The sequence below is a fragment of the Haemaphysalis longicornis genome, unplaced genomic scaffold (assembly GCF_048455015.1).
Source record: "Haemaphysalis longicornis isolate Haplotype H1 unplaced genomic scaffold, Haemaphysalis longicornis Haplotype H1 scaffold_26, whole genome shotgun sequence".
NCBI classification, from domain to species: Eukaryota; Metazoa; Arthropoda; class Arachnida; order Ixodida; family Ixodidae; genus Haemaphysalis; species Haemaphysalis longicornis.
This window is the reverse complement of record NW_027526319.1, coordinates 82,145-98,703: the sequence shown is the minus strand read 5'-3', so window position 1 is coordinate 98,703 and position 16,559 is coordinate 82,145. Positions and strand designations below refer to the sequence as shown.

The 16,559-nt window shown below is 51.7% G+C and overlaps 1 protein-coding gene across 1 annotated transcript in view; it reads right to left on the bottom strand.

Moving 5' to 3' along the window:
• LOC144172744 (monocarboxylate transporter 5-like) overlaps window positions 1–16,130 on the bottom strand; it is a 91,678-nt gene extending 75,548 nt beyond the window's left edge. Inside the window, exon 1 of the mRNA XM_077701354.1 lies at window positions 16,005–16,130. The gene's annotated coding sequence lies outside the window, so the exon portion shown is untranslated. The remainder of the gene's footprint in view (window positions 1–16,004) is intronic.
• Between the last annotated feature and the right edge of the window lie 429 nt (window positions 16,131–16,559).

Here is a 16,559-nt window from a genome sequence, read left to right as displayed (position 1 = left end):
GTCGTTCAACTTCATGCCACTGTTTGCTATACATGTTAAGACTTCAACCAAGCTCGCGTCATGCTCAGACTGAGTCTTTCCCCACACAAGAATATCATCAAGATAGCAAACGACATTTTTGCAATTCTTTAAGATCTGAGACATCATTTTTTGAAAAACCGCAGGCGCCGACGCCAGACCAAAACACACCCTCTTAAACCTGAATAAACCTTCATGAGTCACGAAAGTAGTTAAGTCCCTACTGCCCTCTTCCAGCAACAACTGATGATAAGCCGACGCCAAGTCAAGCTTAGAAAAACAAACAGCACCATGAAACATCTGCAACAGCTCTTCAACATGCGGTAAAGGATACCCATCAATGATAATTGCCTTATTCGGTTCCCGGAGGCCCACACACAGCCGAATGTCCCCGTTCTTTTTCCGGACGACGACGAGTGGCGAAACCCACTCCGAGGCGTCGACACGCTCAATGACATCATTGTCCTCGAGGCGTCGCAGCTCGCTGGACACTGGATCACGGAGAGCAAGAGGCAATCTTCGTAGCTTAGATGCAACTGGAGTCGCACCTGGCCGCCGTTGGATCTTATGCGAGACGTCCTTGACAAGACCCAACTCGCCGTTGAAGAGATGTTCGAAACCCGGGGGCACGTTCACGGGACACTGCACTGCACACACCGATGCTAGTCGACACGTAAGAGACGCACCGTCGATCTGAATGCCCAGTTGCTGGATGGCGTCGAGCCCCAAAAGAGATGTCCCTTTGTCGGTGACGTAGAATGTGACGGAGCAAGACCGTTGCAAGACTTGAACAGGAGCTTGAAATGAGCCGCGGATGCCGATACGTTGTTTGGAAAAATTCCACAAGTTGACGGAAGCATTGGACAGCGCATGCTGTTTACTGAAGTGACGCTTGAAATCTTCGACAGTCATCAACGACACGGATGCTCCGGTATCGACTAAGAGTTGCATGGTCACTCCGCTGACTTCGGCTTGAACGACTAAGTCCTTTCTTGGAGGATTGTTGACGCTGACTTCAGCTTGGACGACTAAGTCCTTTCTAGAAGAAGTGCTGACTGTTAAGACGGAAGATCTTGCGGTTGCGTTGATCTCCGTGGATGCTGGACAGGTTCCGGTGCCGGAGCGAAGCCCGTAGCTTCCTCCGAAGAAACTCGATGCACTGGTGCCGGCTTACGGCACATCGATGCGAAATGTCCCCACTTATTACAAGAGTTGCAGCGCCGATTTCTGGCTGGACAATTTGGAAATGCTGAATTATGCCATTTATTTCCGCATCGTTCGCACAACTGAAGCTTGCCTGCAAACTTCTTCGCCTGAACTGTACCGCGAAACTCTGCAGCTGACTGCGAATGGAAACGTCCATCTTGGGGGCCACCATCTTGCCTTCCCGAACCCGGTGAAATGACGTCACGGCCTCCCCGGCTGGCCAGGCCATCTTGAATTCCTGTGCCGCCATTTTGAGCGCGCCGGCCTCCCCGGCGGCCCATGCCATCTTGATTCTCCACGCCGCCATCTTGAGCGCGGCGGCTTCCCCGACTGTCATCTTCCGCGACGCCACCTTCTCCTCGTCGACCTACTGCTTGTACTTGATGATGCGAACCGAAGGCTTGGTTCGCCAACGACAAAGATTCAAAACTCCGACCAATCTCTTCAGCTTTCTCCAAAGACAACTTTTCGCCATGTGCGAGCAGCTTTTCTCTAACCTGGGGGTTAGACGTTCCATGTATGATTTGGTCTCGGACGCGCTCCGCGTACGTCAGCCCGAACTTGCAACGTACGGCTTTCTCCTTTAGAGCGGTCACGTATTCTAAAAAACTTTCCCCCCGAAATTGACGACGGCTTGTGAACTCATGTCGTTCAACAAGCGTATTTGTGGACGCAGCGAAGAGCCGGTCCAGCTGCTCCAAAAGTTGGTCGAATTTCGAAATGGCCGGAGCCGAGGATGCGGTCACACTACAGTCGGTCGCGGAGTCGGTCACGATAGGGCTGGTTACATTAGCGTCGGTCACGTTACTGGCGGCGTCCCTCCTTGCTTCGTCCTGCTCCGCCTCAGCAAAATACCTTCGTTGCCCCTCCCTACCCAAAACGCTGACGAGCGCCGACGCGCGTCGTCCGTCATTCCAGTCGCTGCCGCCAGCCGCCTCGAGATGGGCCTGAAACAATTTTTTCCAGTTATGCCACGGAATCGGAGGCGGCCCCGGCAATTCGAGGAAAACGGGCAGGTTATCGAAGAGGCCCATGCTGCCAAGCAGGAAGGAGAGAGACGCAGGAGCAGAAGCAGAAGAACGAAGTAGGGCGAGGCCTAAACGACGGTTCGACAAGCGTCAGCACAAAGAACGCTAGGCCTCGCGACGCCAGACGCGCCGGACAGTCACACTCGAGCGAGGTCAAACGCACTCACGTTTTCATTCTGCCGGACCCGTCGACGATGTCGTCGCAGCAGAAGAAAAGCATCCCATCCTCGTCGCCAAAAAGATGTTGTGTCGTGGGCGACGGCGAGCGGCCTCGGCAGCGACGGGAGCGAAGGCTCAGCGCGCCGGGCCCACGCACAAGCCCAAGAAGAAGGAGTGCGGCCTGCTCGTACCAAGACCAAACCCAAAGAGAACGTTTATTGTTCAACAAGACGACACCGAGACGCATGGAGGAAAAAAAAGCTTAGGAGAGGCCCCCAGCTATCCCCGCGCATTGGCAAAAGTGTGGACGAAGTCACGTGTTTTCGGCGGCCATTTGAAGTCGCGTTAGCAACGGCGTCCTAGCAACAGCCCGCCCGCCGTTCGCCAGTCATGGAGGAAAGGCAGCGCCTGCCTTGTCGTCCGATTGCGAAGATTGCTGCTTCGCTTTGCTGCGCTGTGGTCTTGCGGAACTCGAAAAGGATGCTGCGAGTTGCGACAGCTGCGCCGATGTGAATATGTCATTTAATTTCTACTTGCAAGTGCACCTTGTACCGCGTCAAGCTTTTGCTCCGGGCGCGATCACGACGCGCCTATTGAAGTGCAGATATCGTGAACGCGCCGTCCCGTCGTACGCGCGGACACCCGTCAGGTAGATTTTCGGGAAGTGATACACGGTGTGCAGTACGTAGGCGACTTGCAACCGAACGATTCGCAACTCAATTTTTTGGTTATCGCCGCTGCAATATATAGTTTGCTAGGCCGGCAATGCGCGGCAGTGCCTTTGCAACTGTTACAAGGTAGATTCCCAGTTGATAAATTCCATCGTCCTATTACCTTAGTAGGTGTCCGTCTGTTGACTGGAAGAGTGCTGGATCTGGAATCTGGATCTTTTTGTGGTCTCGCTCTGGATTTCGCTTTTCAACGCTTCATACTGCGAGGTTAGTGTATGAACGTTTTCAACTGATATTACCTTGAATTTATTGACACTGAGACAAGTTGAAACTTGGCGAAAAAAAGTTTATTGACGCCACCCACCCTCTCATTTTTTTTTTACTCAATAAAACGTTTTGCCTCCTCCTCCTCCTCCTCCTTCGCAAAAAATTCTATCGAAGGCACGCGAACAACGGTAAAAACATTCCACAATTTTTTAGCGTGAAATCTGCATGAAGTACTGCTTACCTATATATATAGAACGGCCGTTTAATTGACTAGTCATCTCTGGGATTGCCAGTGAAACTGCAACGCAAACTTGGGCACTTTCCAGTCCGGTAGCCGCACAGCGTTCGCCCACTGTTTGCGGCGTTCTCCATCGCTTGGGAACCTATAAACGGCGGCGATTGCAAACAAAGGATGAATGCACACCGATGTACAGCAATACTTGTCAGCGGAATGATGCACTAACCGGTGGAAAGTGACGCCCAATTCCTTGGGTACCGATCGCGACTTGCAGCCTGGCACCGAGCATTGCGGCATTGTTAGAGCGAGCCGCTTCGCAAACCTGCTGCGGCCACACTGAAGACACTGAAGACGTGTAACAGTGTAACCGCGCATTTAGGTTCACGGTCACGCGCTGCAAAACGGCCTTCTACCTGCCTATCAGCTGATTTCCGCCGGCTCGGCGCTGGCAGATGCAGACGACAAGAGAGGCGATACAGGATGACGAGAAACAAGCTGTACTTAAGAAAAAAAAAAGGAAAGGCAAACACTGCACAGTCCGCTTGTCTTCGGCTGCTTCCCGTTCCGTATATTTATTTTCCCCCAGTACGGGATCTCTTATAGCTCAATAATGTTTAAAGCATATCCGAACGCGTCTTACGATACTGAAACTGCGGGGAAGCCTACAATAGTCAGCCATCTACTTGGAATCAAGAAAAGACGCCTCGAAATTTTTATTTATGCTGTGGAAGCAAATACAGTAGGCACGTTTTCACAACAACATATTTACAACCCCAACAAAACTGATAAAGTGAGCCGATTGGAAACCAAATGCTGACGTGCGAGCTCAGCAAATTCTTGGTATTTTAAGTGCGGAAACGAAAAATTACGATTTGTTAAACAGCTTCGCTGTTAACAAAGAAAATTGAACCAATTATTAAACCAATGTTTTTTATTTCTTTGACAGGTATAAATGTCGTTTCTTAAAAGAAATAAACGTTTTTTTCGGATCAGAATGTTTGTCGTACTGCTATTCTTTTTTGTTGGTTTGTAAATCTGACGGACAGAAACTTTCATTTACCTTCTTGTAGCCCTGATATGCCGATTTTTTAAAGCGTTTAGCCTTAATTTATCTTCAATTGTAGCCCTGATGTGCCGATTTTTTAGAGCGTTTAGCCCGGTAGTTTTTCCGTTGAGCCATCGCTTATGCTATCTTCTGCGTTGATTTTTCCTGCTCGTCTCTTTTTGCAATCTACAGATAGGCAACACTTCTCAGTTTTGACTAGTCAGATTGATTTATAAGAGGTTTAACGCACCGACACTTCACAGGCGATGAGGCGCGCCGTAGTGGAGGGCTCCGGATTAATTTTGACCACGTAGGGGATCTTTAACATGCGCTGAAATCTCGAACACACGGGTGTTTTCGCTTTCCGCCTCTATCAGAATAGCGGCCGGGAATCGAACCCGAGTCCTTGCGTCCAGCAGCACGGCGCCTTAGCCACCGCGCCGGCTAGGGATCTCATCTGACAGCACCGGGAATGTTGTGCCACACACACTGCATGCCCTTTCACGGCAGTTGTTGCGGATGAAACGTCTGGAAACAGGTAACATTTGTTCCAAGGGCTGATCTTGGAACAAATGGGATGATCTTTAAGGGATGATGCTACATTCTTCCGCCTTGCCAGCTGGGGCTGAGTATTCCCATTTTTATCGCTGTAGCTACACGGCGGGACAAGCAAACCTCTTGAATTAACTTCAACCGACAAGTTTTGCCCGACTACTGCAGCCTTCTCAATCACACCCAGAATCTTCGAGCTTGTAGAAGATAACCTGGGTAGGTGAAGCCTTCACATTCTACGATTGAAATGTCGGACATTTGCTGAATTCCTGCATAACCGCAAACCACAGCTCAGTTCCCAACGTACGTGCTGACTTCGGCGCTTTCTACACCACTCATACCGCCACTTACGCCAGTTTCATCGCGCAAAGGTCCATCATTTTGGCAGGACGCAACATAGGTGGGAACCACTGTCATCCATTTGGGTTGTTTTCGGCATGAATTTGACGTCTTTGGTTGCCGACAGATGCTGAGGTATGTAGGGAAAATACGGGGTGCCGCACCGTCCCTCCGAGTCCACCTGCCTTACGGTATCCTTACAGTTTGACCGTTCACGACGTGTTCGTAACAGTTGACGATGTCTGAGGGCTCACAATGAATGTCACAAACGTATGTTTATGGCGTAACCTTGAATTTTTTCTGCGGAATCGCGCTTTCCCACGCCTTCAATCCGTAACGACCCTTCGGCGCTTTGAAGAAATGCCGCTGCACGGACTTTGCCGCTTCCGAAGCATACCCCGAACGGCAGCCCGGCGCGCAGCACGTCAACAAACCGCACCGGCACTTCAGAGATCCACTAAAATATGTATGCACGATGACAGCACAGATCTAATACGTTAATACAGACGTGACGAACAGGCGAGCACCAACACCACAGCGAAAATACATGGCCGGGGCGAGCCTCGCTCCCCAAACTAGATCTCAACGCAACGCCAGCGCCACCTCTCGGAATGGCGACAAAATGGTGCCGCCTCTCGAGGCGCAGTTTGCAAACTGACCTAATCTAAAAACGTTGTACGCACGTGACCCGTCACGTGCGTCCACAGCAACGACATCTAGTTACAATTAATACAACCAAGCGCACACAGTGAGCGGGCGCTCCACTAGAGGGCGCCACTACCTACACCAACGTTTATAGAACCGACCTTGGTTCTATAAACGTTGACCTACACCACAGATTGAGCGCCATTTCTTTGAAAATCTCAAACATCGGTTGCCTTGGCAACAAGGCACAAACCACTACAGAAGTCAGTTAGTGTTGCATGATCCTGGTTCAGCTCGGGGTCCCACCTCGCGACATCCCACCTCGCGGCCCTGAAAGGCATTTTGAGCACACTAAATGAACTAGCGCAATCGCTAGATTGGGTCGCCAACGTCACCTGTGCCAAGTATTACTCTTTTACGCGCAGCGGAAAGCTCACACTTTCGTTGCAAAGTTTGTCGCTTTTTTCTCACCCTTTCCTTCGTGTTTTTGGACGCCGCCATCTTCACATGTCTACATCATCTATTCCCAGATGTTCGTCATGAGCTAGACATCCTGCTATTGGGCGGCTTTTTCACGCACTTCCGGCAAAGAGATGAGTCGTCTGCTCAGCGTCGGCTCGCCGGCTGATCTGCCAGCGGAGTGCCGGAGTGCTTTGACATTTTACGACAAACGAAACAAGTGTAAACAAACGCTTAACCGTTTGTATTGAATGCAACACGGCCATAACACGACGTGGATTTTATCTTACGTGAGTACGTACCATAAAGAAAGTCCCGTGGCACTTCTTTGGTGCAATCGCAGAGAACGCCCTGAGCCCAATGCCCGGGTTTGACGCGTACATTTTATTCAACTTCAAAACAATCCAGAGATGCGTTTCGAACGAACGCAACGTCACAACATGCGTTGCAAGTCTGAACCGCGATTGACAGACGATGAGTTGCCTCCTCCTGCCCGTCGTAAATACGGCACTCACCTCACACCCGGTTTGCGGGGACGAGCAGCAAGTCACAACTCTGGCGCGCAAGCGAGAAGGCTTTTAGCCAGGCACACTGCACATACCCCATGCGAGGTTGAGTGGTACGTCGTTCGAGAAAGATAATCCAGACCATGGGAAGCACTATCCACCCGCAGAAGTACAATGTCGCATTTCATCGCGAAACGAACGCGTCCACAACACACAGGAGGCGATGCACACACACACACAGCTTCGGTCGCTGCATTGGCTTAGCTGCAAGCTTCGTTCGGACAATCAGCGATGCTACGACGATACAGAGCTGCGTGAGGACGACGTGCTAACCACTTCACGTATTTAAAAACACAGGGGCAAAGAACTAGGTTCATCGGAAGCAAAAAATCTTTCCTCCATTATAGTGCCTGAAATATACTGGCTAGTGTGCCGAGGGTGGGCTCCAGGCGGGCGCCGGGAGCGATGTACGCGGCCGTCTGCCGCTTGGGGCGCTGCCGTGCGGGAGTGTGCGCGTTCATCCGGCCCGAGCAGATCGCGCGGTTACCTCCGAGCTGCGTAGCAGACGGCAGCGGCAGAACTTTCCATTCCCGCTTGCGACGAAAGCGAGCGAAAGCGACGGGAATTCTGTCGCGCAACCAAAATTTGTCCCGACCATTCGACAAAAACGATCGTCGCGCGACAAAGCGACGGAATTCCTGCCGCTCTCACTCGCTTTCGTCGCAAGTGCGAACGGGCATTTATGCGCAATCTCCGCCCCACATAAAAACAAGCTCTTGCTTGTCGCCTGAGCATACGGTTGATATCTGACTACGTTACACTGTGCTTGCCAGTGTATTTAAACGATGTCACTAGGTTTGAAACGTACGCGCTCGGCGTGCAGCTTTGTAAACGCAAGCGGTTTCACATACGCACGCTATTTTGCTGCTAATAGAGTTTTAGTACAGCGTTTGTGGCCTTTGCATACGCTAAACGCTAAATTTTTGCGTCCCGCTACGTGACACCGCGATGGGAGTTTTAGTAGAGCGTCTCATCAGTTTTGCGTAGCGACACACTAATGCATACGGCGCCATCTGTCAAATGTTTTCCGAAATGTCTCGCCGGCTGATCTGCTAGCGGAGTGCCGGAGTGTTTGGACATTTTACGACTATCCAAACAAGTGCAAACAAACGCTTTCCCGTCAGTGTTGAATGCAACACATGGGTGCAGCTTGTCAGAACACGGGTTCTCGCTGATCGAGTGCAGCGTTGGTTTGCTCTTCGCCTTCACGTTCATCGCCGCTGATAAAGCGATCCGATCCGGCGCGTTTTGTGCACGGGTTCTGTGTCGGTTGAAAATGTCTTTTCACATGCCGCCGGTAGTAGGAATTACAACCACCGCAAAATAACACCCGGCACCAGCGGGGCCACATTTGAGACCGCGCTTTTTGGATAAACAGTGCGCGGTGCGGAACGAGCGCACGAGTCTCCCCACGCGGCTGCGAGTTCGCCGCCGATACCAACTGCAGCCCTGCAGCTACGTACACCGCGAAAGGGCAAGGCCAGGCCGCACACATGCGGCCAGGTCATTCGTTCGCTTTTCCAGCCTGTCTCCATGGTGTCTACAGAGAAGAAAAAGCCGAAAGAGCTGGCCCGTAGCAGACGGCAGTCTGTGGGAGCGCAATAGCGGAAGTACGTCACCGCTGAGGAGCGGAGCATCATGGGAGGGGAGGCCAACAGCGAAGAAACAGTTGAAAGGAGGAGGAAATACGGCGCGACGATAATTCGCTGTTTTTGATTTACGATTTCTCAGCTAATACTCATCGCTTTAACAAAATTCTTGCAGGAGGAGATTGCTAATACATTGCTTTATTTGGTTACATGTACATCCATGCATCGGCGGAAGGCATTTCAGGACCCCTTTAAGAGTGGTCTGGCGCGAGTAGTCTAACTGTGGCCGTTTGTCATATCCATCATCATCATCATCATCAGCCTATCTACGCCCACTGCAGGGCAAAGGTCTCTCGCATTATTCTCCAATTACCCCGGTCCTGTGCTAACTGTGACCAATTTATCCCCATAAACTTCTTGATCTCATCTGCCCATCTAACTTTCAGCAGTCCCCTGCAACGCTTGCCTTCTCTAGGGATCCACTCTGTTACCCTTAATGACTAACGGTTATCTTGCCTTCGCATTACATGCCCTGCCCACGTCCATTTCTTCTTAATTTCTACTAATATGTCCTTGCATATGTTCTATCCAATCCAATCCAAATCCAATCAAATGCTCCTCGCGCATGCGCAACCGCAACACGGACGCCAAGCCCTGGACAATGCGAAGTCATAATTGGTGCTTCGCCCCTAAAAAACGCTTCCCGTGGCCGGAATCGGACCTGGCTCCCTCGCGCCCTTTCCGCTCACGTTTTCGACCCAGGGTCGAACATGTGAGCACCGGTTTGGCAGCCGGTGAGCACACGTGAGCACCGGTTTGGCACCGGTTTGACGTAAGCACCGGTTTGGCACCGGTTTGACGTAAGCACCGGTTTGGCAGCCGGATGACCAGCCGCGTCCAACGCTCCCGCGCGCATCCAACCTGCTGATATTTTGCCGCGCCGCCTCGGAAACCGGATTGCTCGGTCGGGCATCAATACAGCTGCTAGTAGCCGTGCGAAAACGGAATGTTCTTTCACAAATTTTCCGTCGCCTCGGTACGCGGGCAGTATGCTCAAGAGGATATGCCGAATATAAATACGGCTCTCATTGCAGGAATGGACCATTTCCACCCCAAGAACAGCGCTGGTAGCGACGAATATAGAAATCACAAGTGGTGTGGCTTTCGGCCACGAATGCCGGTGATGCTCTTGTCCTATATTGCTAATCGCGGGGCGCGTCCGTAGTGATACCTAAGAGGCTCTCTTTGCACGAACATAGCGCTTCATGCGCAGATGTCTGTCGCTCTTTGGGCGCGCTCTCGACGAAGTTTAGCACGTTTGGCAATGCCCATGATTGGCCGTGCAATGACTTAGCGCTTTCGCAGTGGCCACCGAATGCCAACGAGAATGTGTTTGAAGTTCGCCCCGGCGCCCCCACGGCATCCGTAAAATGCGGCAATAGCTCTAAGCCACCAAAAGTAATGGCGGAGCCTGCATGCGTATGCGCAGATAAAGTTCGTGGCAAAGGTTCATTGCCAAAGGTGGGCTGCAATACCCAAATTTACCATTTTAAATGCAGAGCATTTCAGTAACTCACGATGTCACCCGCGTTGACGTCCGTAGTCCGCACCGCACCCCTCCCTACTATATAATAAAAAATACTATCCGGCGCCCGGTTTCGATCCCTCGACCCTGCGGGCGGAACGCAATGTACATGGTGCTCTACCCACTGCGCCACAAAGCCGACACAGACTGGGACGCTACGAACGCGCCTTATATCGTTGACTCATTCAAATTACTGCTGACGAGCGCTCTCTCGTCAGCAGTTGCCACAAGTGCGACAACATTAACGTAACGCAAACTACTTAACGTTGTCCGCCCCCGGAAATGCTCTGCATTTGATCGTGCCCCTCGCGACCTCGCGAGGGGGATGTTTCACTGCGTCTTCTCTCGGTCGCGGGACCCGTGGCGCCATCTGGCGGAGGCGCGGCACAACTCGTAGCACTTTCTTTGAAAAAGCGCCTCGAAAGCGCGGCAAATATGAAATAAGGATGACGCGCTTTCCAGGCAATCCGCCGACGCGGCTGCTTTGTGTACAGACTCGGCGGCGAGCGTCCCGGGATTCTGGTGCCGACCGAACCCCATTTTGAGCTTTTAAGCCACCTCGAGGGAGCCGCAACAACCGTGACTCTCATTCTTGTGAATGCAAGAAATCACAGTCGTGTCTGCAATACCTACATTAACGCTATAAAAAAGGGCGCGAAAATCCGGTTTCATAAGATTCGTCTTGAGAGACCCTTAACATTTTGTGGTCAAAGTCATACCCAGATGACGGCGGATGCAAAATTTGTCTGGTTAAACTGCATCAACTTAGGGTTCCCACTGAAATTGCGTTATCATGTCTGTCAAGTTTCAGTGCGACACATATCAGGTTCATTAGGAAAAACTTTGACATGCGTTTCAGGAGGGTTTGCTTAAGGGCCAGTTGGTGCATTGTACTATGAAGAAAAGCAATGCAAAAGACTGGACAAAGTAAGGAACCACGCCTTTGTTTTGTGGTTCCTTACTTTGTCCAGTCTTCGGCGCTGTTTTTCTTCGTTTGACACAAGTCCTTGCGGGATACCTATTGACTACTAAAATTACAAAAGAAAGCTCCTTATCGTGAACACTGATCACCATTGTTTTGGCATCTGCGAAAGACAGTTCCTTCACGTCACACAGCCCGAATTTTTTCCCGTCCACTGACACACGTCTTCCGCATCTCTTATCCGGGGACGACGAAAACTGCTGGACGCCGTGCATTCGATACAGCGTTGTAACTTGAGTAACGCGTTAACTATCGCTAAGAACTATGCCTTCTAAGTTCGTAAAACAGCTTTCTAGGTACAATTCTAAAATATCTAAGCCCATGTGTAAAATTTTCCGTTAGCTTCAATAAGGCCTAAAGCTTCTTCTGTCCTCCATCGCGCATCGCAGCAGAAGCATCCCCCTACTGCAGCTCTGCCAGTACGAGCTACCGCAGCAATGGTTGACTCCCCCTCAAAAGATGCCGCCCCGCCTGCATCGACAGCTGCGCCTGCTCGGCCATCAGACGAGACTCCAACTCCAGCTGTACGAACTTCGAAGCCTGCTCGTCGAACATCTCTGAGGGAGCAGCGTGAGCCAAAGGATCACCAGAGCTCCGGGGGCTTGCGTTCTGTGATATCAGCTGTAGTGGAGGCGGTGCGCCTCTTCCTCGCCCCCCTTTCATCACCGGTAGCCGTGGCTATCCTGACACTCCTGGACTATGTTTCACCTCTACTTATGCAATGGCGTTAACTGCAACTGCTGGTGCAATCACAGTTCCCAGAGTACAAGAAATTCGAGATAAAGCTACAATCTTACAGTGGAACGCCTGCGGACTCAAGCAGCGCCTTTCGGACCTACGCCAATTCATACGCAAACATCGTTTTCCCGTGATCGCTATTTCTGAATCACGGCTGATGGAAGACATACGCCTTTCGGGATATACAGTTCTGCGGTCGCTGGCTGGCGTAGAAATGTCAAGAGTTTTAATGGCCGTTAGAAATGACCTCACCATAATAGAGCATGGTCTATCACCGGATGCACGAAACGAATACGTGGCAGCCACAGTTCGCGGCACTGGGTTGTCCTTCATCATAATCGCCGCCTATATTCCACCTCGTGTAGCACTGGACTTAAATCGCTTAGAAGGCATCATCAATACTACACCAGCCCCGCACATCTTGACCGGTGACTTCAACGCCCATCATCCAATCTGGGGAAGTAGGAAAACGACGGCTAAAGGGAGGCACCTTCTGGACATTGCTCACCGGCAGGGTATGTGCGTTGTCAATTCTGGAGAGCCCACCTTCTACCGGGGAAAGATGTCCAGCGCCCTCGACGTCACGTTTGTTTCGTCACAACTCCTCCCTAGGACGAGCTGGGCAGTGGACATTGAACTGCATGGCAGCGATCATGCGCCGACTTATATTGCAGTAGATGGTCTCTCGGGCTCTCGTCCACAGCGTGTGATTCGCTCCTCTGACTGGGAGGCATTTAGAACTGTGGTGGAGGAAGCCGTGGACTCGGTGAGCTCATATGAAGCCTTCGTGGACACGATGTCAAGAGCTCGAAAGTCAAGCAGCAAAGTACTGCGGCTTCCGCATGGATACACCGCCGCCGACTCGGAGTATGAGAGGCTTCGCGCAGTGCGTCGAAGAGCAGAAAGACGAGCGCGCCGGACACAAGCGCCTGAAGATATCCGTGCGTCAAGACGAGCCCAGAAGGCAATTCGAAGGCATATGATTAAGCTCGCCAAGCGTGAATGGGAATCCTTCTGCTCCAAGCTGGACCCCCGGAAGCCGCTCTCCAGAATATGGCTCTTGCTCCGAAGTTTGCGGACCCCGCAAATTCAACTGCACCCGTTCAAATCCATCTCACTGAGCACGAACACCAGTGACCTCCAAGTCGCTGACGCCTTCTGCAGGAGAATTACTGCAGCGCCAGCAGCTCTTCTTCCGCCACACTCTCCCCCCAACGAGGGATGCTCAGGCCCGGTGTCCCCAATGGACGAGCCATTCTCCATGGCAGAGTTGCTCGCTTCACTGGCTTCTGTCAAGAAATCCAGCTGCCCAGGCCCGGATGACATCACCTACACAACCATCTCGCATCTAGGTGAAAAGGGAAGAAGTTGCCTCCTGCATGCCTTCAATCTTTCGTGGGAAACTGGTCATCTAGAGCCAAGGTGGAAACACGCTCGCCTTGTCCCAGTCCTAAAGCCAGGTAAAGTTCCAACCGCCATCGAGTCTTACCGACCCATAGCGCTCCTGAGTTGTGTCGGGAAACTGATGGAAAAAATGGTGCTGCTCCGCTTGGACTGGGATTTGACCATCCGAAATATATACCCGGCACAGATGTCTGGTTTCCGCAAGGGTCGTAGCAGCCTCGACAACGTCATCGCCCTTGTAAATAGCATAAGAGAAGCAAAGTGTCGGCGGAACATTGCTGTCGCTGTGTTCCTCGACATCAAGTCAGCGTATGACTGCGTCGAGCATGAAGCCATCCGCTCTGCGCTGAAGTCTTTAGGCATCAGGGGCCGCATGTACGCATGGCTATCGGACTACCTCTCCGATAGGTATGTGTACATGTCTACCGACATGGGCGACTCATCGCTACATCAGGTGACCCGAGGTGTTCCACAGGGTGGGGTGCTGAGCCCTACACTCTTCAACATTGCTATAGTTGGCCTGGAGAAATGCGTGCCAAAGTCGGTAGAAATCTCCCTGTACGCCGACGACATCTGTATATGGAGTTCTGGGCGCAATAGGCGAGTGTTACGTTCAAGACTGCAGCGGGCAATTGACTCTATTGCGGCATTTCTGGCAACTAGAGGATTAGTGATTTCAGGGAATAAGTGTGCTGCGATGGCCTTCACAAAGCGTGACCTTACGCGCTACGGCCTCAGTGTTGGAGGGACCGCAATTCCATACGTCCGGACCCACAAGTTCTTGGGAGTGACATTTGATAGTAATCTCACCTGGTCGCCACATGTTCGCCACCTCAAGGACAAGATTACTTCCTTCGCCCGCATATTCCGCATGCTCTCCACCAAGACTGGCGGTTGTTCAGTCAATTCTCTTCTACGGGTATACAAAGCGCTTTGCGTTGGCCTGCTGAGTTACAGCATCCCTGCTTTGGTCCCTCTATCAAAAGGAACTGTCAAAGCGCTAGAGAGCATGCAAGCACAAGTCCTGCGGGTCTGCATTGGCGTTCCAAAGACAACCTCTACCATCGGAACGCTGACAGAATGCAGGCAGCTCTCACCACTCGCTCTAAGCACGCAGGAGTTGCTTCGTGCGCGTCTGCGGATTGTGGCAAGACAGCGGGGCCATCCTCTAGCGACAAGCTGGGCCAAAGAAGTGCGTGAATTTCTGCCGAAGGAGTATCAAGAGCCTTCTCCTCCTGAGCACCCGCCCTGGATGTTCCTGCCCATACCAGTCACGACTACTGTGCCCGTTATCACGAGGAAGGAGTATATTCCGGCTCCCGCACTAAAGTTCCTCGCCCTGGACTACATGTCGCGGATATACAGAGACCACACTCATGTGTACACTGATGGGTCGGTGTCGTCAACATCATCCACTATCGGGGTGTGGATACCGTCATCCCGTACTACCATCAGTGTCATGCTCAGCCACAGAACGTCAACTACGGCTACCGAACTTGCAGCTCTGAGGGTGGCTTTCGCTCATATCGTCAAGCAACCCGCTCGAGAGTGGGCCATCTTCACAGACTCAAGGGCTGCCCTTCAATGTCTAGCATCTTTTCCAAAAGACCAGCTTGTGTGTGACATACACGCTTTACATCTCCAAGCTCTCCAAGCGCACCATCACATTGCACTTCAGTGGATTCCAGCCCATTGTGGGATAACTGGCAATGTGAAGGCGGACATTGCTGCATCCGTTGCGCATAAGCATAATGGATCGGCAATAGCTATACCATTCTCCAGGAAAGATGCATCTATACTTGCATCCAGCGTGGCATGGAACATGCAGCGTGCAGCCTGGGATGACGTATCACGTCATTACGCGCCGTTATATTTCATAGATCCCAACTGCAAATTTAAAATGCCACCAGGACTCTCCAAGCGGGTACAAGCAATCCTACATCGCATGCGGTTGAATGTCGCATACACGCGCAACTTCCTCTTCAAGATAAAACAGGCTACGTCGCCACTCTGCCCACACTGTGATGTGCGAGAAACCCTGCAGCACCTGCTCTGTGAATGTGCTCGATTCAGTGCTCAAAGAGTATCCCTCGCAGTGACTTTGGGACTGCCGCTTTCCGTGGACATGCAGCTAAAGGACGTTTTAGGACCCTGGGCTTGTCCCAAACGTGCTTTACGGGCTACCAAAGCTCTGATAGAGTACCTGCAACACACAGGTCTAGACCAGTCGCTGTGAATAACTCGCCGTATCTGTACGCATCAACTTCTTGGACATCATCGCCATCATCTTCATCACGTCATCAACTGGCGTAGCAAGTTAGGCATTTTAGCCCAGCTAACATCGCCAGACTTCATTAAAGATCGCTCTCTCTCTCTCTCTCTCTCTGTCTTTTCTGCTTCTACCCAACACAATATATTGTGGGCGCCTATTTGTGCAACGCACGGCTGATTGCTACACACGAGGCACTCGTGAAGTGGGCTAATCACCATCATTGGTGGGACAAGTTCCTCACCTGTACACATCGATCATAATCACCATTTGAACACCATCACCATCGTGAGCCCTGGGGTTCTGTTGAGTCACCACCTGGATGAATAAACGGAGCGACCGTTCAAGCTGCCTACTTGTGCGGACTCTCCTGCCTCTTTACAGTATAATATATCGTGCAATGAAGACAATAGCGAACGAACGAAGCTGTACATACCACACGAGTAGTAACGGACACGTCTGTACATGTTATAAGCACGCCGGCGTAAGCTTAGCGAGCCTCGCTATGGAAATGACCCCTTATCACAAGCGCAGGTGCCGCGGAATGACAAGCAGGCATTCGGATCCGCCAGCATGAAAGCTGCGTCTGTGCAGACGCCGTCCCATATGCCGGAGTGAATATGCTGTGCAGTGGGCGGATGGCATGCAGCCGAGTTCGTCGTGCCCGGCAGGTGGTTGTAGAAGTGGATACTGCGTGGAATTTTTATTGTTTAGATGGCAGTGGCACTGGTTTAGCGCCGAATGGTGACACAAAGCAACTTAGGCTGGATTCACGGCGGCCGTCAGGCGGCATGGAAGT